The sequence below is a fragment of the Chelonia mydas genome, chromosome 10 (assembly GCF_015237465.2).
Source record: "Chelonia mydas isolate rCheMyd1 chromosome 10, rCheMyd1.pri.v2, whole genome shotgun sequence".
Taxonomy (NCBI): domain Eukaryota; kingdom Metazoa; phylum Chordata; order Testudines; family Cheloniidae; genus Chelonia; species Chelonia mydas.
Genome location: NC_051250.2, coordinates 59,706,925 through 59,725,568, shown reverse-complemented (window position 1 = coordinate 59,725,568; position 18,644 = coordinate 59,706,925). Strand labels below are relative to the sequence as shown.

The 18,644-nt window shown below is 43.5% G+C and overlaps 1 protein-coding gene and 1 long non-coding RNA gene across 4 annotated transcripts in view; one reads left to right on the top strand and one right to left on the bottom strand.

Moving 5' to 3' along the window:
* The window catches only part of LOC122461892, a 118,421-nt gene that overhangs the window by 15,432 nt on the left and 84,345 nt on the right, over positions 1-18,644 (bottom strand). The window contains exon 2 of one of the 2 annotated variants that reach the window (XR_006284137.1): positions 16,444-16,561. The exons of the other annotated variant lie outside the window; for it this stretch is intronic. This is a non-coding gene — a long non-coding RNA (uncharacterized LOC122461892). The remainder of the gene's footprint in view (positions 1-16,443; positions 16,562-18,644) is intronic. 2 annotated transcript variants of the gene reach the window in all.
* Positions 1-18,644, top strand: part of UNC13C (unc-13 homolog C) — a 448,489-nt gene that overhangs the window by 415,500 nt on the left and 14,345 nt on the right. The window lies entirely within an intron of this gene.

Sequence of the window (18,644 nt, the reverse complement as noted above, 5' to 3'; positions counted from 1 at the left end):
GGCATTTTTTCTTTCCCTTGTGATGATTTTTAACCATGACAAGCTAAAATCATGTCAGATCATTTTTAAACATCTCCATGTCAAATCTCTAATATTGACAGTCAGAGAACAGCGTAAGAGTTTAGGCATGTTATGAGCTAGGTTACACTGCTCTAGCACTTTGTTTTACACTGCTACAGGAATATAAAGTGACCTTAGTGTAAATTAGAATCACTCCCTCTCTGTTTAAGGTATGGTTCTATCCAGTGAAGAGTAACAAGTACTTGAGAGATTTCAGAGTAGCAGCCGTGTTAGTCTGTATTCGCAAAAAGAAAAGGAATATTAGTGGCACCTTAGAGACTAACCAATTTATTTGAGCATAAGCATCCGATGAAGTGAGCTGTAGCTCACGAAAGCTTATGCTCAAATAAATTGGTTAGTCTCTAAGGTGCCACTAGTACTCCTTTTCTTTTTGCAAGTACTTGAGCGGACATTTTCAAACAATGAAAGAGCTCCACAAGAGTTCCTCCTACTTTCAAAGGCTGCTATCGCCTATTAGGAATTGACAATCCATTGTTCTGAAAGCTATAAAAACATACATTAAAATTCCATACGACAGAGTTACTTCTGCAAACTGAAAATCAGTGCTAGATTTCACCAGATGTGAGGGGCCTTTTAACAATGGCTCTGTCCATCACTTACTGTCTTTGAGCAGAAATACAATTTGCTGATCTATAATTATTATCTTGCTCCATCTCATGAGGGTAAGAAGAGTTTTAGTTGAACATTAACCTGGAAGGTAATTACTTTTACTTTTGAAGTGCAATTTTTACTTACAATTTAAAAACCTGGCACGCAACATGAATTTTGCAACTTGCGCTCAAGATTCATTGTAAGGAATGATTTTCTTGAGCAGCTACTCCATTACATTAAGGGTCTTCATTAATAATTCATGCATCAGAAAAATGCTTAAAACTCTCCTATAAAAGGAAGATATTTTCCCCTCTCATAAGATAATACAATATAGATTTAGGCAGAAGATGAGTAATTACTAATTCTAATATACACTTTGTTTTTCCCTAAGTTATAATGAAAATGTGCATAAGAGAGAAAATGACACAGGTTGTAGTTATTAAATAAATATCATTTACCATTTTCAAGCCACAAACCTGAAGGGCCTGATTGTCATGAACAGAAGCTGGAGGTCTGTGTGCATTGCTGTGCACACATTAGTGCGCCTGTAGTTGCACACTTTTGTTAGCATAAGTTCCACCAGGGGATAAGAGTAATATATCTCCTCATGTTTTACTGTTGGTGTCCCACTTACTGAAGAAAGCAAGGACTCATTTATTCTCATTCCTGGTCTCTCCCGACTGTGGCTGTGCTACTGGCCTGCAGTTATAATGAATGTTTATGCAAATCAGGAATTTGCATTCAGAAATAATTAGATAACTAAGCAATTAGGATACTACATGTGCAAATGAAGACAAATGTGCACACAAATTGTATGAGCAATAGGGTTCTACTTTTTAAAATATCAACCTCCAGTTTTATAATTTATGCTCTATATTATTTTCTTTACTAATAAATGAATGAGCAGCTACTTGTAAATTGAGTGATTACATCAATTGTTTTAATTGAAATTGATTTATTTTTTTTAAGCTCACTCTTGCTGATAAAATCTGGTTTTCCCTTATAAAATTTGAGACGTACCCTTTTAGTGATTTTTATTACCTTGGTCATTCTTACTTAAAGTGACAGTGTAGATTCCAAATACAGTAAAAAAAAATCCACATTAAAAAACAAATCGGTTGTATCTAATCTTTTGCAAAATCATTTTCAATGGAGCAGATCAACCTCTGCAAACTTTTTCATACTAAAAGTTACAAATTGTCCAAACACACAGTAAGAATGCAGAATAGATTTTTCAGGATTAAATTTCAAGTACATAGAGACATAAAGACCTATAAAATTACTCATATTTGCAAAATATACACAGATTTTATAAAAAATCTTAAACTTAACATGATTTTACTGGTTTCAGAGTAGCAGCCATGTTAGTCTGTGTTCGCAAAAAGAAAAGGAGTACTTGTGGCACCTTAGAGACTAACCAATTTATTTGAGCATAAGCTTTCGTGAGCTACAGCTCACTTCATCGGATGCATTCAGTGGAAAATACAGTGAGGAGATTTATATACACACAGAACATGAAAAAATGGGTGTTTATCATGCACACTGTAAGGAGAGTGATCTCTTAAGATGAGCTATTACCAGCAGGAGAGTGGGGGAGGGGAGAAAAACTTTTGTAGTGATAATCAAGATGGGCCATTTCCAGCAGTTAACAAGAACGTCTGAGGAACAGTGGGGGGGGGGGGGAATAAACAAGGGGAAATGGTTTTACTTTGTGTAATGACTCAATCACTCCCAGTCTGTATTCAAGCCTAAGTTAATTGTATCCAATTTGCAAATTAATTCCAATTCAGCAGTCTCTCGTTGGAGTCTGTTTTTGAAGTTTTTTTGTTGAAGAATAGCCACTTTTAGGTCAGCAATCGAGTGACCAGAGAGATTGAAGTGTTCTCCGACTGGTTTATGAATGTTAAAATTCTTGACATCTGATTTGTGTCCATTTATTCTTTTACGTAGAGACTGTCCAGTTTGACCAATGTACATGGCAGAGGGGCATTGCTGGCACATGATGGCATATATCACATTGGTAGATGTGCAGGTGAACGAGCCTCTGATAGTGTGGCTGATGTGATTAGGCCCTATGATGGTGTCCCCTGAATAGATATGTGGACACAGTTGGCAACGGGCTTGGTTGCAAGGATAGGTTCCTGGGTTAGTGGTTCTGTTGTGTGGTGTGTGGTTGCTGGTGAGTATTTGCTTCAGGTTGGGGGGCTGTCTGTAGGCAAGGACTGACCTGTCTCCCAAGATTTGTGAGAGTGATGGGTCGTCCTTCAGGATAGGTTGTCGATCCTTGACTGTACACACCAATTCTTCTAAGATGTTCAATGAGAAACCTGACCTGCCTGTGAATTCTAAAGATTGATAGAAATGAGAAGCAACTGGATGTCTCAATAACAGAACCTTACATTTTGTCTGTTTTCTCTTGGCTCTTGTCTGCAAATAGATTATAAAATTCACTCACTTGTTCCTTATTTGAAATTATTTGCCAATTTCTTCAGCAAATGAGTCCTGGTCTTCAAATTGTTCAAGCTACAATTTGCAAAGTAACTTATGAGCCTGAGCCAAAGCTTAACTGAAGAGAGCAAGAAAACATAAAAAATAATTGTATTCATTATTACTCTCAGAAATACGTTACTACATAGCTGCACTCCTGATTGTGACATTATAACCATGTGATCCAGGCAGCATGACTGAGACAGTCACATCACTTGCAAAACGTTCTTTCAGGGACAGCAGTGCCACCTGACTGCTATTCAGTGGAGAGGTCAAATAGTGCTAATACTCATCCCTGGTTCTACCTCCATGTTTGAGGGAAGGTGACTGTTCAAATTAGAGTGTGGAAGTCCTCTCTTGCCATGATCATTTAAGTTTCAGACCCTGTTTAAACTCTGGATCTCACTTCCCTCTGTTCAACTCTTAATCCTTGACACCAATGCCTAGTCAACCCCTTTTCCAGCTTCAGACTTCCAGACCCCTCCTTGCAGCAGATCTCCAGAGTGTCTCCAAAGCGTGTTCCTTTCTCCTTCTCTGACACAGGAGAGGAAAGCTTTTGAGCTAAGATCCTCAGCTGCTGCAGAAGTTCCATGGATGGAGAGGGGCACTGCAGGGAAAATTCTTCATCGATGTTGAGTGGTGTTCTGCTCCCCATGCCCAGATCTGCTTATAGAGCCTGGGTTAAAGGAGTATTTTTCCCTTAGTCTTCTCTTTTTTTTTTTTTTTGCTTTAATGTTGGTTTATATACAAACTGCATGTTTGTTAGTCAGATGCTGTCACTGTTTACAATGAGCAGGTCAGACAGCAGTGAAACCCTCTTTCTACTGAGAGAAATAAAGGTGCAGGCTTGGGAATGGCTTCTGGCATTTCATTGTTAGATTAACTCAACACATTAGAGAGAAGGAGTTAGACACTGCAGCCAGCATTTTTCCCCCCATCTCTAGTTACAGTGCAGTACGTCTACAGTTTCCTCTAGAGACCCTGCAGAGTCAAAATGAGTGAGACAAGGGCAGAGAAGGCTGGCACTATGTACTCATTTGCCATTTAGATAAATAGGAAAATGAAGGGCTCTCAAAGCTGTACAAGCTGTTGTTTCATAGGCACAATCAGTTTAAATGTCATTTTAATTAAAAAACAATTGGACACAGCCAGACCAGAGCTATCTTTTCTTCCCTGTTTCTTCATTTTAAAAGGCTTAGACTGTACCTACATGCACACATTACAGTGTTATAACTATTCCAGCTCAGTGACTGTGGTACAGTCCCCACAGCATGGATACAGATCCACCAGTATGAAAGGGCTTATACAGGTACAGCTTATTCCCTGACAGGATGGGAAATAAGCTCTATCTTTACATCTGTATAAAACTGTATTGATACAGGGGCTGTACTGCTATAACGCTATCAGTAAAACAAAATCACACCAGTCCAAAATCTGGTTGAAAGCGGGTTTTTTAGAATGTTCCTACTTAGTCGTTCTGCCTACAGCTTTAAATATCATTTTTAAGGTGTCATGGTGCTGGGAAATCTTTGGTAAAACATGGCAAGGGGCATTTGGCTCACTCTAATTACCCCTAGGGACAGATCCTGTGACTTCAGCAGGAGCAGTATCTGCTTGTCTAAGGTCAGAACATGGCCCACTTAATATGCACTTTGTAACATCAGAGAGAAAAATTATCACAAAACTAAAAGTGAATAATAATCAGACATGTTTTTTAGAAGCCAACAGTTTAAGGGGAAATTCTGCCCATTTACCATAATTAGTTTAGAATGATGCTGGAGGAACTGAAGGCAGAATTTTGTTCTATTTACATTTTGCCTAAATTTCATAATACCCACATCAGAAAGATTTATTTATTCCGGTTCATTGATGCCTATTGTATCAATGTTGAATAGTGGTGATTTCCTGAATTGGGGCCTTAATTTTGCCCTCTTTGGTATACCATTAACAGTCTAGATTGTGCAATGAAACCAAGTGAAAGTTACAGAGGTAACCTTAATTCTAGCAGTTCCTAACTTTCTGAGTGCTTGACTTAATGGGAGGCAACATTAACATTTTAATAGGTTTTTATATAATAAATATGTAAAGGCTAATCGGTTTTGTGATTTATTTGAAATAACAATCAAGGAAAAAATGTAATTGAGTACAGGCACTTTAAAAGTAAATTATGACAGAGTCAAGATAGATAAAGTTAATAAACTGTACCATAAATTTATGATGGATTTTCTACTTCAAGGCTCTGCAACATACCAGGATTGTTTTCCCAACAGACAAGTGCTTAAGCAATAATTAAATGACGGAATGATGTGCATAAACCAGCTGTGTTTTTAACAAAGGCCAATTTTATATGTTTTACAATTTTAAAATGATGGTGGATACTGTAAATTCAATTCGTTGGTTCACTAGGCATATTGCTAACAAGTCTGCAAGCCCAGCAGTGTAAGTGAATGCTAAGCCAAGAATCCTGGCTGCAATATCATACTGTAACTAGTGGACAGGATCAAAATGTTCACACAGAATGGACATGCCACACTCAGCGTGAACACTAACTTTAATGCTATTTTTCTGTTTCATACAAGGGGACAGGGAAGTTCTTTTTGACCATGCCGCTGTACTGTCCCAGCCTTGCCCCTTTTCCCACCAGCTTGGAAGCTGAATGCTATTGGAGTTGTCATTTCTGCTTTAAAATATGTAGGAAAATATCCAGCCTATGTTTATATGCTGGTAGGGGCAAAGGTACTTTTCTTAAGACACTCAGCAATACAAATACTGGGATTTTATTTCAAGTAGAAAACGTACAAGCATTTAAGCTGTTTATTTCAACCCACGCATTTAAAACTCGTTGAGCAATATTCTCTTTTGCAAAAACAAAACAAAAAACACCATTGCATTTAATTCTGGTAATCAATTGTTTGAGACATTTAAAGTCACTTTCACTGGTAGTAAGCAATACACTGGAATTTTACAGACAAGTAATTGTAAGCTGATAATGAAAGTTAGTTTTACTTTTAGTGCCAGGCTGAAATTCAATGCTTAACCTGAGAATGTTTAAGTTACTTTACATTTCCATACAGCAGCATATAGGAATATTATTCCTCTGGAACACAAGCCTCTCTTTATCTTTAATCAACCATATATTAGAGTTCAAAGCTGTTAGCAGCTGTAATACTGCTGTCAAACAGGCTGATTTTAGCATTCTTTAGAAGTGTAAATTCACCTAGAAAAAAACCTAACATTTGAAAAATCTTGAACGTAGTTTAAAAATCCAGATTTTAAGACCAGAGTGGCCACAGCCTTGCATCTTGTGTAACCATTTCCATTTGTGCAAATCAGAATCCTGTAGTATATTACGATCCATTTACCAAAGTGCAAGTCCATGGAAATGAGGACCCCATATAGTCACAAAGGTCCCAATTTTGTTCCCTTTTCTTTTGTCTTGAGTAGGAAAAGTGGGCAAGTTTAGGTTGGGCTTAGCTAATACATGCTTTTGTGGGAGCCTAGGCTACACACTTGATCAGCTAAATCAAGCGAGAAGGCGTTACCCTGCATCTATACTAGAAAAAAGATAGAGAGTTTAGGTTCAAGCTTGACTCGCATGTTATAGCTGAAGTTAACCTAAACTCTAGCACTTTTCCTAGTCAAGATAAAGCCTTCGAAATCAAAGGCCAAATTGGCTAGGTCAGTTGAAAATCTAGCTTGTGATTGATCTAGTGTACTAACTACCTCTGTAACAATTTTGCACATTTCATTCTGTCTTCTGACCCTTTCCATAATAATCAGTAATTACATTACAGTGGATGCTATTAAAATGTAAACTTTGTCAAATTGATCACAGTATTTCCACGATTCCCCACTCAGAGAATTCTGCCCTAAGTTAACAGCAGCATAAATCCAGAATACCCCCATTAAAAATCAGTGGAGTTTTTCCTTATTTAAATTGGTAAACAGAGCATATGTACCTCCATGAAAACAGAATACACCAGATACAATGACAAAGATAAATACCACGGTAAAATGTAGTTGAGCTTTTTTATATTTCAAAAATGTCTAGCATCAATATGGAGCTTTTCCATGCTATACTATTCCAGGGCTGGGCTGGCAGCAGGCTGTAGCCTAAGCCTCCCAGCAAAGGCAGCCAGCAGCTATGCCGAGTCAATAAACTCTAGCCCTTTGGGCAGGGCAGCTGCGTCCTAGCCCAGGGCCTTAACAGTGGCGGAGTGGTCTGCCAGTGGGTTGGCAGGGATCCAGCCACAGCACGCCCACTTAGACGCGGTCAGCTCTGTAGCCGGCCAGTCGTCGGCTGCCCCTGGGCCACTTCCTACCTCCCCGGGGTTTGCACCCATCCTCAGGCTCCTCGGGGTACACAGCCAACAGTAGTCCCTGTAACTCCTCTTCTGGGTCCATCTCCTCTGGGGGCAGGGTGCGGCTGAGCACAGGTTCAGCTCCCAGGTACTGCCACAGGGCAGAGGCATCTGTCTCCTCCGCTGGCTCTCGCCCAACTGAGCTGCAGATCCTTCCTTTTATACTTCCTGCCCCAACCCTGGTACTTCCGGTGAGGGGAACCAGGTGGGTTCGGCTCCACCCACCAATGCGAGTGTAGTGCTCCCTCACTCTCCAGTCCGGAGGGAGGCCACTCTGCCACACTACACACACACACCCCTCAAGGCGGTCTCCAGGGACCCGGAGATGGCAACGTCCCATTCCCCCAACCAAGAGAAGAAGTCCACATTGGTATGGTCTTTAGCTGGTCAGTGACGTACTGTGAAGACGTAGGGCTGCAGGGCCAGATACCAGCACATTAGTCGGGGGTTCATTTCCTTAACAGTCTTCAGCCACTTAAGGGGGGCATAGTCGGTCACCAGTACAAAGGGAGCCCCTAGATGATAGTATCTCCGGGCGTCCGTGGTCCACTTGACCATCAGAGCTTCCTTCTCGACAACCGAATAGTTCCGTTCTCGGGGGGAACAACTTGTGGCTGATATATAATATGTGGTTCTCATCTCCATTTACCTCCTGGGAGAGGACAGCTCCCAGACCCATCGCCAATGCATCGGTCTATAACAGAAATTCCTGATTAAGAGCACAGGCTCTCAGTACAGGTGGTCTTTGAGGGTTTGGAAGACCTGTCTGCATGCGTCGGTCCAACACACACGTCGGGGGCTGTCCTTCTTCAGGAGCTCTGTCAACGATGCTGCAATTGAGGCAAAGTCGGGGACAAAGCAACGATAGTAGCCTGCTAGCCCAAGAAATTGCTGCACTTGTCTCTTTGTGGTAAAGGTTGAGTAGCCTGCAGTGCCTGGACCTTCCCTACCAGAGGTTGTACTTGGCCTCACCCAAGGGTGTACCCCAAATAGGTGGTTTCTTGCCAGCCAATTTTACGCTTCTTGGGATTAGCAATCAGGCCGACATCACGTAAGGCTCTGAGGACGGCAGCCACCTGGTTGAGATGGTCTTCCCAGTGGCTGCTATAAATCACCACATCATCGAGGTAAGCTGTGGTGTAGGCACTGTGGGGCTGTAGGACCCAGTCCATCAGATGCTGGAAGGTGGTCAGGGCCCATGGAAACCAAAAGACATCCAGGTAAATCGGTACAATCCAGTTGGGTGGCAAAGGCGATCTTCTCCCAGGAACTCGGGTCCAGGGGAATTTGGCAGTACCCCTTTGTGAGATCCAGAGTAGTGATGTATTGGGCATCACCTAGGTGGTCTAGTAGCTCATCGATCCATGGCATTGGGTATGCATCGAATTTCAAGATGTTTTTGACTCTCCAAAAATCAATGCAGAACATAAGGGTCCCATCCAGCTTTGGGACCAGGACGATGGGGCTGCGCCAGTTGCTTTGTGACTTCTCGATTATGCTGAGCTCCAGCATGGTCTGGACCTCCTTCTCCACTACTTCATGGGTGTGGCATGGCAACAGCTTTGTGGTCTCTCAGATGACTTCTCCTAGGTTCATCAATATCCTATGTTGAACGAGCATGGTTTGCCCTGGCCTCGCCATGAAGGTTTTAGGGAAGAACTTCCAACAGGCTTCTAGACTGCCTCAGTTGTTCCTTGATCAGCTGTGGCTCCTCTGAGTTGGTGGGGCTGGGGGTTCGGGTCCGAGGTCTGGCTCCGGGGGGTGGGGGTTGAGTGATTAACAGCCCCTCACGCTCCTGCCATGCCTTTAACAAATTGACAAGGTAGACCTGTCGGGGTGGGGGGGGGGTTGGTCATCTTGGAACACTTCATAGGTGACCCTTTCATGGGGCGCAAAGGTCCTGCCCTGGGCTCCCTTACTATACGTTCACTCTTGCACCTTCTGCGCACTCTGTAGGTTTTCCCTCGCCAGATCCTCCGTCCGGATTAACCGCTCCAGAAGCTGCAGGAGATACTGTAGGAGGCCCTGTGATGGAGAAAGTGTTTGCTGCCAGTTCTCCCACATAAGGTCTAGTAGCCCCCTCAGTTGCTGGCCATATAACAGCTCAAAGGGGGAGAACTTGGTCGAAGACTGGGGGACTTCCCGGATGGCCAGTAACAGGGATGGGATAAGTTGGTCCCACTGGCAAAGTTCTTTCGGGGGGAACTTCCGCAACCTTTCCTTCAGTGTCCACTTAAAGTGTTTCACCAGCCTGTCCATCTCTGGGTGGTAAACGGAGACCTGCAACTTTTTTATTCCCAGTAGCTACAGACTTGGCGAAGGAGCTTCGATGTGAAGTTGGTGCCTTGGTCCATTTGGACTTCCCAGGGAAGGCCTACCTGGACAAAGATTTTCAAGAGCTCTGTGGCGATCATCTGGGCGGTGATGTTTCGAAGCGGGACCGCTTCTGGAAACTGAGTAGCATAATCTAGGACCACCAGGATGTATTGGAACCCTGTGACACTCTTCAGCAGCGGCCCCACGAGATCCATGGCAATCCTCTCAAATGGAGTGCCAACCACTGGCAATGGAATGAGGGGCACCCTTGGTACTCCCTTTGGGGCTGCTCATTGGCACTCAGGGCAGGAGTCACAAAAGTCTTTTACTTCCCTGTGCACTCTGGGCCAGAAGAATCAGGCCAGAACTCGTGCTAGGCTTTTCTCAGGGCCCAAGTGTCCAGCCGCTGGGACATCCTGGGCAAGCTGCAAGACTTGCCCATGATGCAAACTGAACATTGGTAGCACTGAAGTACCAGAAGCTGGGCTTGGATTTCATGGGTTTGAGGGTCATGGGTGATCCAGTAAAGGCAATCACTGGTCAACTCAAAATGGGTGTACACCGTTGCCCAGTGGGGCTCTGTCCAGGTCCCATTAATGCAAGCCAGCTGTTCGAGGCCCGACTGAGGGAGGGATCCTCCTGTTGGTCCCAGCTGAAGTCGGCCCCCTAATTTAGGGTCTCTTCCTGATCGGGTTGTCCGGGCTCCACTTCTTCCTTCAGGAGGTCAGGGTTAGGGTCACTGGCCCATCGGTCCTCCCTGTCAGGGTCCTCTGAGACCCGGTTGGCTTCCTCAATGGGTTCCCCCTTGAGGGCTATTTCAGAATGTGGGCCCCGTGCGGTTGTTGCCCACAGGACCTCTGTGAACCCCTTCCAGTCACAACCCAAGATGACGGGGTATACCAGCCTTGGTGCTAGCCCAACCATCATGGCCTGTCTCTCCCCGTTCGTGGTCAGGATGACCTGGGCCTTGGGGTAAGGCCTCACATCTCCGTGGATGCACTGGATCTGAATCCTGACCAGTGGCAGGTCGGGAGGCAGGGCGAGATCCTGGCAGATAAGAGTCTGCCCGCACCTCAAATCAATGAGAGTGGAGACTGGAACTCCGTTCACGGCAAGGGGGACTGTCAGCTTACCCAAGAGCTGTTTACAGGCCCGGGCCTCCCTGGAACAGATCTGTCCAAAACTGCAGTCCAAAACAGGACACTCTCATTGAAGATGCCTGAATTGGCTGCAGGTGAAGCAAGGGCCGATTTCGGAGCATCAAGGCTGTCTGTAGAGGTGGGCGAAGGTGCGGCGTGCCTGCAACCTGGGGCTTCCCCATGCCAGATATGTCCTCAGGTAGTCCCCGTGCCAGGGCGTAACCATTGGGGCTTGCCGACCTCCCATCCCTCAGGGTGTTTTGGGCCGGGTCAGGGTTTGCTCCTTTTGTCCTGGGTCTTCTCTTCCCAGGAGTGGACTGTCATCACGGTCACAGGGCAAGTCCCTGGTCCTACAGTAGTCTCTGCAGCCAAAAAGTCTTCCATAAGGGACACGGCCGCACTCAGGGTCACCGGCTGGTGGCGAAGGACCCAGGTTCTTCCACGGGCTGGAAGGATATGTATGAACTGTTCAAGCATGACTTGTTCAGCGACTTGGGCCCCCATATGCTGTTTGGGCTGTAGCTACTGCCAGCACGCCTCCTTCAGCTGCTGGGCTACTGCCGTCAGTCAGGGCCCATAAGGGTAGCTCTTCTCCCAGAACTTCTGCAGTGTGATCTCAAGGGCATCGAGGATCATGGCCTTCAACCTCCCATAGTCCTGGGCTTCCCCTGCTGGGAGCACCCTATAGGCAGCCTGGGCTGGGCCCATCAAATACGGAGCCAATAGAGTGGCCCATTGCTCCAGGGGCCACTTAGGCGACCCTCTCAAATGTAATTAGGAAGGTTTCAGGGTCATCCTTGTGGCCCATCTTTGTCAAGCGCACCGGCACTGGGGGTCAACAGGTCCTGCCACACCCCTAGGGTTGGAGCCCCCTGGGGTCAGCAGAAGTGCCGCACACTGCTGCAAGCACTGTTGTTACTGCTCCCAGTTTTGGGGCCCCAATTCTCGAATCAGTTGCTGTTGCTGATTGTCGAGATGTGGCAGCAGCTGTTGTTGCTGGTGCTGCTGGCTCTTGGCAAGCCATTTAATCAATTTCTTGTCCTCCCTCCTCTTCTCACTGAGGAAGGGTGGAGTGGGGTCTGTCTCACATTGGCATTGGTTCATCCCCTTACCTCAGGGGAGGGCACGATGCCCGCATTCTCCACCAAGTTCTAGTGCTCCCTTGCTCTCCAGTGGGGAGGGAGGCCACTCTGCCTCGTTGTCTTGGGGTTTAGTCGTCAGCCTCGGGTCGCACTGATGGGTTCAATCCGTAAGCAGTCTAGAGCTCTGGGCCCGTCTGACAGACAAATGCACAACAACAATCTGGGGCCCTTGTCCCTGCCCCCGGGCGGCGCAGCACCCTGCATAATCTCTAGCTTGCAGCCCCGCAGTAGGGCTGACAGCAATTAACAGTCTAGGGCTCTAGCCCTCAGGCAGGGCTGGACTGGCAGCAGGCTGTAGCCTAAGCCTCCCGGCACAGGAAGCCACAGATACACCAAGTCAGTAATCTCTAAGGCTTTCCCTGGCGGGCCGCATGCCAAACATTGCCGATCCCTGGTCTAGATAATAGTTAGTTCTTCCATGAGTGCAAGGAATTGGACTAGAAGACCTCTTGAGGTCCCTTCCAGTCCTACAGTTCTATGATAATATCTAATTCATTTTTTTTCCTCTGTGTCCTAGGGCCTGTTTTGTCCATTCATCCTTCCCTACAGCTAATTTTAATGAAGCGTGGGTGGGTGGATAAATGTACAGAAGAATAATGGGATGAACAGAAAAATTCAACTGAGTGCTTTACCAACCCTGCTACTCTCAATGATGGCTGATAAAAAATGTAAATTATATTGCAGGGCTTTTGACAATAGATTCATAGCTTTCAGTGGGCTTTGACCATCACTGTACAGTCTTCCTATCAAATAATAGATTATAAAGTTATTATTATGTGTAGTACAGAAGTCTCTCTGGCACAAACAAGAACATATATCTGGGAGCAGACTGCAGTATCTCTCTCAGACACTTTGTGGGCTGGTCAGGGGATCCTAACTTCCTAAAATCAGGTCAGTTCTCCACTCCATTGATATGTATACATTCGGTAGATGTGAGTGGGCGCACCCATGAATAGTTTTGTTTTCTCTGAAAGCTCTTTATTTATGAATTCTCTTGACCCCGAGTTCAAGAGAATTGAACTTGAGTTCAAAAAGGCCATGTCTTTTAATTGCTTGGAACTAAATTTCTTAAAACTAAATGCTAAAATGTAACTGTAAATGCAGAAAATAACAAAATGACATTCAGCATCGAAAAATGCACATGAATGATCATGCAAACCATGGAGATTCAGGGAGAGGAGAAATGGACCGGGAGCTCTGGTGTGACCACACCTGAAATATTCTCTTCAGGGCTGGTCACCTCATCACCAAGAAATTATTAAGAAACCAGAGGGAGTTTAGTGAAGAGGGATAAAAACAGGAGGCATGAGGGACTTAATTTACAAGGAAAGAAGAAAAGAGTTAAGTATTGACTGAGCATGACTGAGGAAGAAATATAACAGTCTACAAATATTTTATGGATGAAAACAACAAGGAAGAAAAGAAATTATTTAACATAATTAGAAGGGCGTAACTGGGAATAATAGGATGAAATTAAGAAAAGGAGAATTTAGGGTAGATTTGGGGTAGGGGGTATCTTTCTAACAGTGAGACCTGTGAATAACCTCCCTGGGGAAGGATGGAAGTCCCATCATTTGGCAGGTTTCAAATTAGACTGTATGAAATACTAGTACTGGATGCCCTTCTGCAAGATAAACTTTAGTCAAATACATTATTGAGCCCAATATGTGGGGGTAACTGGTTGAAATGCTATAGCTTATGTAATACAGTCAGACTAGATGATCTAATTGGTCTTTTTTCTGGTCTTAAAAATCTATGAAGGCTCTAATGACCCCCTTTGTGAGCTTTAAATTACCAATTGGTAACCCCCTTCCCCACCTCTTCAACATAAACCACCTGTGATTTTTCTGGACTCATCAGGGACCCTTCCCAGAGCATTATGAGGCTCATTCCTTGCAAACCTTAGGTGCAACCTCACCCTCAAATCTTACTATTGCTGTTACCCCCTACCAAACCAACACTGGTTTTCCCCCAATGAATGTAAGTACATTTGTCAATCTAATGAACCTAAGTGAGCGGTTTCCTGATGAATGTGTAGAGGCCCACCAGCCCTTCTTGATGAACCTAAATAGAGCCATAGCAGTAAATTAGTGCCACAGGTGTCATTAACATGAGTTTTGGATACGTGTAAAGTTATTGTGTTTCATAGTGAAACATTATTTTGTAAAAACATGGTCCAGGAGAGTCTTGTTATTAGGACTGCCAACTGGCTAATCGCACAAACCCAAACACCCTTGCCCTGCCCCCACCCCTTTTCCGAGGCCCTGCCCCCAGCTCACTCCAGCCCCCCTCCCTGCATCTTTTGCTCTCCCCCTACACTCACTCACTCACTTTCACTGGGCTGGGGCAGGGGGTTGGAGTGCAGGCTCCGGAAGGGAGTTTGGGTGGGGGAGGGGGCTCAGGGCTGGGGCAGGTGGTTGGGGTGCAGGAGGGGCTTTGGGGTGCTGGCTCTGGCAACCCTACTTGTTATGAAGGTCACAACAGACCAAAAAAAAAGCCCCTGTTGGAATCCTATAAATGTCTTCTGGAGCAACGTCATACCTTTATGCTTTGACAGTTCTGCCTTTATATTTGGCATTGTGCATATTAATGAGCTCTATGACCTTTCTGTGCTCCATAAGCGTGCTGCACAAATCTCTGTATAGGACATCATTATATCCCTACCGCTCAGTGGCAATTCTACAACTTGGGTATGGTCCAGGCAAATTTTGTCCCACCCTAGGCACTTGCTATGATTCGTTTTTAACAAAAGGTCACGATCTTCCAAACATGTCCTGCAATCTTGCCAATGCAGTGCAGGTTTGTGAAAAAGTGGCAAGGTTCCCAGGGACAACGGGAAAACAGGAATATCTCTGTCATTGACCTTGTAAAGGCGCAGCTATAAGAGGAGGCCTGCTGTTGCAGCACATCTACATGGTTAGAATAGTGTCTAGACATACCAATAATGTAGATTATAATCTACACAAATCATTAACCCATCAACTTTTTCTGGGATTCAGAATGAAAAAGTCAGGATAGAAAATGAAAAAAAGAAAACAAAAGTTAGGATGATCACACCTGCTGTTAATTAAGGCTGTAATTACTGTGGAGGAAATTACAAGGATAAGTCTCCACTAGAAGAAAAATAAAAATGTTCCATTATCCCCCCCCCCATGCAAAACATCAGACTCCTATGCAATACAAAGGGAATCAGCATCCTCAGTCTCTTTCAGTCTCAAGTTTTATTACTCATTTTCATTCTTCACAGTGCCAGAGATGTAGAAATTTGAGGAAAGCCTCAAGGTTTAAGAATTTTTCCTTGGAATTACCAGCAATATAACATGATGACACTAATGAGCTTGAAGCAGTTTCAAAGGGGAGGACTGGCCACCAAAATGTAGGATGGTCACAGTCGACATTCCATAATGTGAAGTGATGTCTTAACAACTGATTACATGACCATATTGAAACACTGTGCCATAGGCATAGAGCTATGAAAATACGCATGCCTTTTTGAGAGGAAGACCTACACTGCTGAGGACAAGGACAGATTCTCTGTCGGTGTAAAAGGGAGCACCACCGCTGACTTCCATGGAGTTTAACCTATTTACACCAATAGAGAATTTGACCATGTCTGTTCCATTTCCAAGTTTGGGGATTTTTATTAGTAGCTAAAAATTTGCTGTATACTGCTATATTGATTTTTAGAGACAACAAGCTAAGGTTGACCACTACAATATTGGTCTTGAAAAATGTATTTCAAGGTAAAAAAATTAGTTATAAATAAATTGAGCGATACTGTGATCACCCTCAAAAGCTTGTAAGTTTTGCCTTAGACAAATAGCTATGATTACCTAAGGAATTGCAGCATGAACTGAATTTTCTTGTGTTTATGCTGAAAATACCCCAAATAGGGAATGTTATTTAGGCAGGAATTTTTCAGACTCAGGTGTGTGAAATTACATGATTGGAAACCCTAGCGATTTGCACATCCATACCGCTTTACACATACACAACACCAGCTTGAATGCATGGATTGGGCGTTGTGTATATGTAACTGATGACTGAGCTTTTTTCTACATGGAGTTTTAGAAATATAAGACCTAGATGTTTATGGAAATTGGCAAGTTTTAAAGGGTAACCACTGTGTATCTGGAAAATTTTTACTGCAAACCGTGATTATACACCTCCATAAAAATGCAATGTCATTATAAATAAGTAATCATATCAATGAAATTTTTAACATGCATCTGCCTGGAAATATTTGAAACCTATCATTCCTCTACATACTGGACCTGTAGTACGTAGTAGTCCATTAGAGTGGCATAGAATATACTTATACATTACCGCAAAGAGTGCCAAAAGGGGGGCATATATCTATTATATTTGCCAATGTCTGAGACTGGGAAGTAGCGCACAGCTCTTAGCACATGGCCACAAGTAGACTCTGCAGTTGAAACATGATCTTAAAAAAAAAAAAAGTTAAAGCCAAATTACTTGAAAGTCACACACTCAGAACTAGAGAAGGTGTTCTTGTTTTTTTTTAAACATGTTTTAAACATGCTGTCCAACTTTCTGTACCATGACATTGCCAGCATTGCAGTGACACCATTTTTTGGATTTTAATAATATTGTCATTCTACTATTCCCATTTCTCAGATTGCCTGGCAAGGCTTCCAGAGCACAAAGGGAATGGCTCTCTCTCAAATGTGCCACTCTTGCTATTTCAAATGATCAACCGCCTCTCTGCGCCATTGAGTAATGTCCTCTCTAAAAACCCTTCTTTTTAATCTATGACAGCCTCCCCAGTGAAATTGTGTGTTAAAAGGACTTCTTAAAAATAAATATATTGCACCATGTATTACTTGCTCCTCCTGCTTCACAGCTTCTAGATTATGGTGGTGCCAACTCGTTGTGTCAATTTACTTGTGTCAAAGTGCTCTCTATGGGTGGGAGATATACAGTCTGACCTGTCCTCTTTGCTCTTATTATTGTCTTGCACAGTCTGGGATATTTTCAAGGAGAACCAGACAGTTCAAGCTATGTGTCTATTTATCACATAAAAGAGAACTGTGCACAGTAGTGCGGATCAGTCAGGGATGTGTCCTCTTGATTGGTCGGTCAGTTCTCAAGGTAACTATACTGTATAACTCGCTCCTTGTGTTCAGCTGGAATTGCGCCTTTGTGGTTCAGTGTTCTCCCCCAGTCGCCTTCAAGCAGAAAGCATTCCCCTAGGGAGCAAAGACAACATGTACATTTATCATGTGCAAAAATAAAAATACAGGAGATTAGTGATATTCCATTTTCTTCTAACATTGAATTTCATTATGACATACATATATAAAATACATAATTCTAAGAGGGGAAATAATTATGGACATTTTAAGAGGAGATAGGTGAAGATAAGTGGGAAGATGCTATAAACAGCATAATACTACCACAACTGAAATAATCCAGTAATTCTAGGAAAAAAGTTATTTTCTAATATATGAAATTGTCTGACATTCAGGTGTAATTTATGCTACCTCATTTTCTCTGAGTCCCTTTTATTTCTGCTAGTCTAAACTTTTTTCAATCCAGCCCTAGCTGTTAGCTTCCAAACCTCCCCTGAGGTGACAAACCTGAGCTTTTCAGCATTAAGTAACTCAGTTGAGACAATGAACCCTTTTCAATACAAATGCACTAATACACATGTCTGCACTTATTTAAGTGACTTAAACATCTTTTACACTTAACAGATGGATAATTCTGTTTTAGTTTGCAACAAGCATCTAGACAGAGGTGATGAGGACTTTTGAGACACCTCAGAATTCCATGGCCACCACGAGGACTGTGGGGCTAACCCAGACTGTTGCTGGCTCAACTCAGCTAGCCACTTTCTTGATCCAGTGATAGGATTGTGACTGGAGGTGGGGCAACTAGCAATGTTACACCATTAGCTCCTATGATCTGAGATAGGAATATGGCATCTGTTTTGAGCGTCCACTTCCAGAGCCTAATAGAAACCCATTCTGGAGGGCTCTGAAGATGAATACTTGTTCCCCCAACTCTATCAATGATTTTGTAGGACTGGCAATGATCCTTTATATTCAGCTGTCAATGAAGTGCCCTTAGATATCCTAGCCCCTAGATTTGTCAAGACAGGTCTCCTTGATTTGTAAAAGACCTGTCACAACTGAAATGAGAGGAAAGATGACTAGAGTGCTGGTGGATGAAGTAGGGTGCAAAATCTGATCAATTCCATCCTAAAGATTATTGAAACGCTTATACCATAGCTAAGCAAGAGGATTTATTTGCCGCCTTCATAGCACTGAATAGTGTCAATCAATCAGCCATATTGTTTTGAGTAGTGGACACTCTAGTTAAACCAGGCTGCTTTCCAGTCAGTGGCTGGTACAGGTCTTGCCCATTGTATTGAAATTTCTACTTTGGAGAAAAAAAAATCAAGGAAATATGGACTTAAGTCTCTGCTTCTATGGATGCAGAGTGATTTCTGGAGGGTATATGTGCTAGGTCTCCTCTGGTGGAGTTTATACCAGTGACAGTCA